At 45.4% G+C, this 6000-nt stretch overlaps 1 pseudogene; it reads left to right on the forward strand.

Annotated features, from left to right (window-relative positions):
* Positions 1-5251: 5251 nt before the first annotated feature.
* LOC120582501 (uncharacterized) lies at positions 5252-5370 on the forward strand (annotated as a pseudogene).
* Positions 5371-6000: the final 630 nt, after the last annotated feature.

A 6000-nucleotide genomic window follows, 5' to 3' on the forward strand; every position in this document is an offset into this window, starting at 1 on the left:
GAATTTCTTTCTTTTATGAGGCTGAATAATAAAATAGTCCATTGTATGAATAGATCATATTTTGTATATCTGTTCAGCCATCAATGGACATTAGGGTTGTTTCCACCTTTTGGCTATTGTGAATAATGATGTGAATAATCATGAGTGTACAAATATCTGTTCAAGTCCCCGCTTTCAATTCTTTTGTGTCTACACCCACAGCGAAGTTGCTGGATCACATAGTAACAACAATGCCTTCATCACATCTACGCCTAAATGAATGATGATGCATTAATAGCATCAAATATCTAGTCAATGTACAATTTTACAATCGTCATCTCATCAATAACATTTTTAATAAAGGTTCATGGAAATTTGAAAAAAAATAACACTTTTAATAGTTGAGTTGTCTGAATTAAAATCAACACATGGTTCATGTATTGCAATTGGTCAATATGTCTTTTTAAAATAAAATCGACTTTATTTTGGAATAGTTTTATACTTACAGAAAAGTTGCGAAGATCATTCAGAGAAATGCCATGTACTCATCATCTAGATTCCTCTCAAGTTAACGTCTTATATACCATGACATGTTTGTCAAAACTAAGAAGTTAACACCTGTACTTTGTTATTAACTAAACTCCAGACTTTATTTGACTTTCACGAGTTTTTCCACTGATATCCTTTTTCCGTCCCAAGATTCCACCGTGGATACCATATTGCATTTAGTCGCCATGTCTCCTTAGGTTCCTGTGATCTATGACAGTTTCTCAGTCTTTCCTTATTTTTCATGACCTCGGCAGTCTTGAGTCCTGGCCAGGTGTCCTGGAGAATGTCCCCTAGCCTGGGTTTGTCTGATGCTTTTCTCATGGTTAGATGAGGGGTTTTGGTAAGAACGTCACCGAGGTGGAGTGCCCTTCTCATTGTCTCCTATCAGGGGTAGGTGACATTCCCGTGACAGCAGTGGGGGATGTTTACCTTTGTCACTTGGTTAAGTGGTGTCTCTAGGCTTCTCCATCGTAAAGTTACTATTTTCCCATTTCCTATTTTCTCTGTTCCTTGGAGGAGAATCACTACGTCTTTTAAATCTATTTGAATCCATAGGTTCCCACATCTCTCTCATTTTTATCCTCAAACTTATTTATAGAAGGAACTGGGTCATTTGTCCTGTAATGTTTCTCAGAGTCTGGTTGTTTTTTAACATGTTCCTTTGCCCTCGATAGTTTCCGTCAACTTGTACTTGAATCTGGAGGCCTGATCTGATTCGTATGTGGTTTTTGTCAGCAGGAGCCCGTCAGGGTGGGGTGGCAGACTTCTGTCAGGGGCATCAACTGTCTCCTTGTGACATTAGCAACTTCGATGCCTACAGCGTTACCTCAGTTCTAACACCTTTAGGCTCCTCAGGATTTACCTTATTAAGGTATTTCCTAAGTGAAGGCAGGTCATTTCTCACCCTCAATACCCACAGTAGATTTCAGCAAATCAAAGATACCACCCATGGTAAGAAACACCGTCATTTTATGGACACCGAAGAAAGAAAAAGCACCGCGAATGAATCTGTGGCACGATGCTTTCTCACCGCTTGGAACGTCTACGTTGTCAACAGAAAGTTGAAGCAGGCTGAAGAATACCAAGGTCAAGTTAGCATTTTCCTGTTTCACTAAACTCGGTTTTCTTCGTTCCTCAGTTGGATGGCACTTGCTAGGAGTTCCGTCAAAGTCAGCAGGACGCCTGTGACAGATGGAATTCCGGCAGCTTTTGCATCAATCACACCGGCTTTGGTTGTGTTACTTTGATGTCTCCTTCATCTGTCCTCGCCCAGTTTGGGTGCTGCAGCATGCTCTGCTCAGGGGCCGTGACCTTTGTCTCTTTGGGGTGCAGGTGTCCTCTGCTCTCCTTCGAGATGTGTTCCAGGGCCCATTCCACATCCTCTCTGGCACGGCCAGCCACGACTGATGGCTAGGCCAGTCTGATTCAAGAGTGATGTCCTCTGATCAGCTTCATCAGCAACGAGATGTGCCACCGCCCTTAAGGATGAACACTCCCATCCTACCTGGCTTCAACTCTAGCCTGCTGAATGAACTTGGGCAAGTCACTTAACCTCTCTGTGCCTGTTTCCTCACCCATAAACTGGGGATAAATAATTACATCTGCTTGATAGGGTTGTTGTGAGGATCAGATGGGATATGACAAGGAAAGCATTGAGCACAGCACAGTGCCTGGTATCTGGCAAGCGCTCCAAAGCATTAGCTATGGTGAGAAAGACAACATTTGTATCTCCTTTCCTGAGTCATTTTTCAGGAATCAAAAAGATTTGGAGACACTGGCTAGTTGCAGTCCTAATGATGGCGGGAGGTAGGAGATCAGAAGAGAAATTTTCTGTAGCAAACCATGGCCTGTGGTCAGGCTGGCCTTGGCTTGCTATTCAGAGTTACTGACCCCGGCTGGACTGTGGGGAGGAGAAAGCAAGAACGCGATTCTCCTTCAGCCAGCCCAGCCTCTCGAATGGAGGAGCCTGTCCAAATGGTGTCGGAAACTTCAAAAGCAGTGGCTTTCAGGTTCCAGGGTCCCCCGCCCCCCCGCATGCATGTTGCCTTGGGCAAGATTCTGTCCACTCCATGTTCTTCCCACTGTTTCCACCAAGACATCTGTTTCATATTCATTTTCCCTATGCGTTCTGTCACATTTAATTGCTCTGTCACCAAAGATTAATCCCAAAAGATAAGAAAAAAGGCCTCTGAAAATATTGACTCTGCTCTTATTTTCCACTAGGGTCTTAGCACGTTCGGTGGTTTTGCTCCAAAGTCTCGTCAGGTTGTTGGAGTGGCTCTTTTCAGTGGGTGACCTAATAGGGGTGGGGGGGGGGTGACTCTGGCGCCAGGCCCTCTCGGAGGCTGGACCACCTCTCACCTTTTCTGCGCTGCTAAGAGACAGAAAGACACGGAGAGAAACAGGCTGCCTTTGAAGACTAGAATATAACTTTAAAAAGCTCATCTTAAAGGGAACATCATCCAAACTGCCAGAATCTTTCTGGTTGTTCAAAAGACAGCCAATGCTTCTCTGTTTTTCTCATGCCCTCCCCTCGCTACCCTGCCCCCATCTCCCCGCTCCATCTCCCTTCTCTGGGTGTGCTGATGGGGCTGGGCAGGGGTGGGGGTGGGGCTCTCAGCCACAGGTCAGCCTGGGGGCCAAGGGAGGGTTTGGGGAAACGACCTTCCTTCTGGATTTGTGCCCGTGTCATTTAACAGGTGACCTCTTCAGCGAGCCAGCTCTTACCCGTGATTATCTGAATTAATCGTTTTAATTATTATATTAAAATGAAATGATTATCTGGGGAGAAACAAGCGTCTACCCTTTCTGTGACTGTGTGGACTTTGCTGTCTCCTTTGTCGTCTCTGAGTCCTGAGCGCCTCGGTTTTTTTTGTTTGTTTGTTGTTTTTTTTTTAACAAATATGTATTGTGTGTATCTGGCTCTCTGTTTTTATTTTTACACAAACGATACCAAACTATCACCTTGTTCTGCCCTTCAGGGTTGTCTTCTTTCAGCTTAATGAAATTTTTGATTATCTTCCCATATCTGTACATCGCAAGCAACATCAGTCGTTTTTAATGGCTTGTGCATCAAACACACTTACTGCTCCAGAGTGCTGCCGCCAATGACCCTGGCCGCAGACCGTAGAACTGTGTCCCCAGGTGGTTGTGTGACTCAGGAGGGACAGGAAGAAGATGGCAACTCAAACTGCTGACTAAAGAGCTCTTGATGAAGGTGGTGCTGCTTAGGAAGGCGTGAGGGCAAGACAGGGAGCCAGCAGTGTCTGGTTTGCTCAGTTCATCAGGTCCTGAGGGGCTGTGTGACTCACCCAAGGTCACACAGCGAGCGGCAAAACCATCAGAGAAGCAGGGGTCTTGTCTCCCAGTCAGTATTTTTTCACAGGGTCTGCTTTGATTGACGAAAAGGAAACAAAACAAAAACACCCCTGGTTCTTTAAATCTTGTTCAAGTTTTTAAATTAATCTTTTCCACGATCAAGACCAATTAGTCAACTCTTCTATCGGGAGTTTTCATACTTTTTCTATTTACCCAACTTACAAATTGCTTTTAAGTCATAACTTGCAGTTTTCTTCACGGCAAATGTTTTTAAAAGCAAAAAAATTGGTATCAGTTTAAGTGTCCCCAAATAGGATAATGGGCAAGTAAATGAGGCTACATCTACCCAACGGGAAATTATGCATTTCTGAAACTTGATATTTGCAGTAAAGTGGAAAATACTTAGCTGTAATGCTCAAGGAAAATTGCAATCTCCAATTTATTTAGAGTATCATCATAATTATGTTAATTCACACAGGCACTGAAGCGAACAAAAACCCCTAAAACTTATATAAAGAAAAATAAATACAGGAAAAAAATACACCGGCATGTTACTGATAATGATTACCTGTAGGTGGGTGAAATACGGGTGATTTTTACTTTCTTCTTTCAACTTTTCCAGATTCTCTACACTGATCATCTAATATTTCCTAACAGCCACAGCATCAACTACAACGATCACAATTCAGAATTAAAAAGTCACTGATGATTTGACAAAGGATGTGTCTCCAGAGGCATAGCTGGAGGCAGGAAGAAGTTTACTGTTAGGGACTGTGGCTCAGCATCTTGATGCCACGGTGTCTTCATTAAGATGGAGCATTATGACAAAAGCGTGCACTGCCACATGAAACGGAAAACTCGGAATTCACCAGGAAATGTCGAGCACGGCTATAACGCGTTTGAGAAAATGCTGTAGGTTCTGGAAGATGAGCAGAATAAGCTGGTGGGGGCGGGGAGAGGGGTGCGGGGTGGAGCAGTGCTGGGATTGTGGGTAACTTCTTTATTTTCGTACATTTTCTATAATGTACTTGTCTTGTTTTTATAACTTAAAAAATATAATACGTTGCTATTCACCTGGGAAGTTGGTTCTGAACCATCTGCCCCCTGAGCCACCATCCCAGAGGGGAGGCCGGCGGACTAGCCCCCATGTTGGCAGTAGTAGAAGAGGGAAGTGACAATCCATAGGGACTGTGAAGTCTGAGTGATCACCTCCAGTGCTGATTAAGCACGAGAAGATGAAGAGAAATTGCTGGGCCCTGCAGGGCTTGAGGTGGAGAAGGGACAGGTAAGGAGCGCACAGCTCACGGTTTGAACAATCAGGCAACGGACCAGTTCTGGTGGACTAACTAACAACAAAGTCCTCCTCCCGGAGGGAGAGGACTGTGGTTCTAGATGCCCGGGCTGAGTCTACGGCCATGCCAACCTGAACGTGCCGGATCCCGTCTGATCTCGGAAGCTAAGCAGAGTGGAGCCTGGTTAGTACTTGGATGGGAGACCACCTAGGAAGACCAGGTGCTGTAAGCGCAAAAAATAAAAAAATAAGGGATTGTAAACTGACAAGGTCCTTACAATCTGTGAGGTCGACTAAGGGTTGCCTTGCCTAAAAACAAAAAAACAAAACAAAAACAAAAACAAAAAAAACCTAGATGCCCAGGCCGAGGGCACCTCTGGGCAGCCTGAGAGGGGGCACACCCAGAACAGGACCCAGCAGACGGGTCTTGGGGTCTGCACCACCAATACTTAACCAAGGAGGCCGGCCAGGGTGGACCAGAGGGCCCCAAGGTCCCTTCCAGCTCCCCGTGTCTGTGATCTGTGCTGCTCTTTGCTTCTCATCCTCCATGGTGTGGCCTAAATGCCTCCACCTCTGCGAGGCCTTCCTCCACGGCCCCTGCCTCAGCGGTATGTCCACGGCTCGGTGTTCGGAACCCAGTTCAGAACTGACTGGTTCCATCTGAAGACAAACAGAATAAACGTTCAGCAGCTGAGGGCCATTTCGGATGTGCCAGATACTGTGCTTGGCTCTGTTGCTCAGAGGTGGGTTGACTTGTCCTCCAAGGACTGGGGCAGGAATCATATCACACACATGGCTGGTGGTTGATGTTGATTGTTGGCTGGAGCCCCCACATGTGTGTGGCCTTCCTCTGTATGGCCTAG

Source organism: Pteropus medius, unplaced genomic scaffold, assembly GCF_902729225.1.
Source record: "Pteropus medius unplaced genomic scaffold, Ma_sr-lr_union100, whole genome shotgun sequence".
NCBI lineage: Eukaryota > Metazoa > Chordata > Mammalia > Chiroptera > Pteropodidae > Pteropus > Pteropus medius.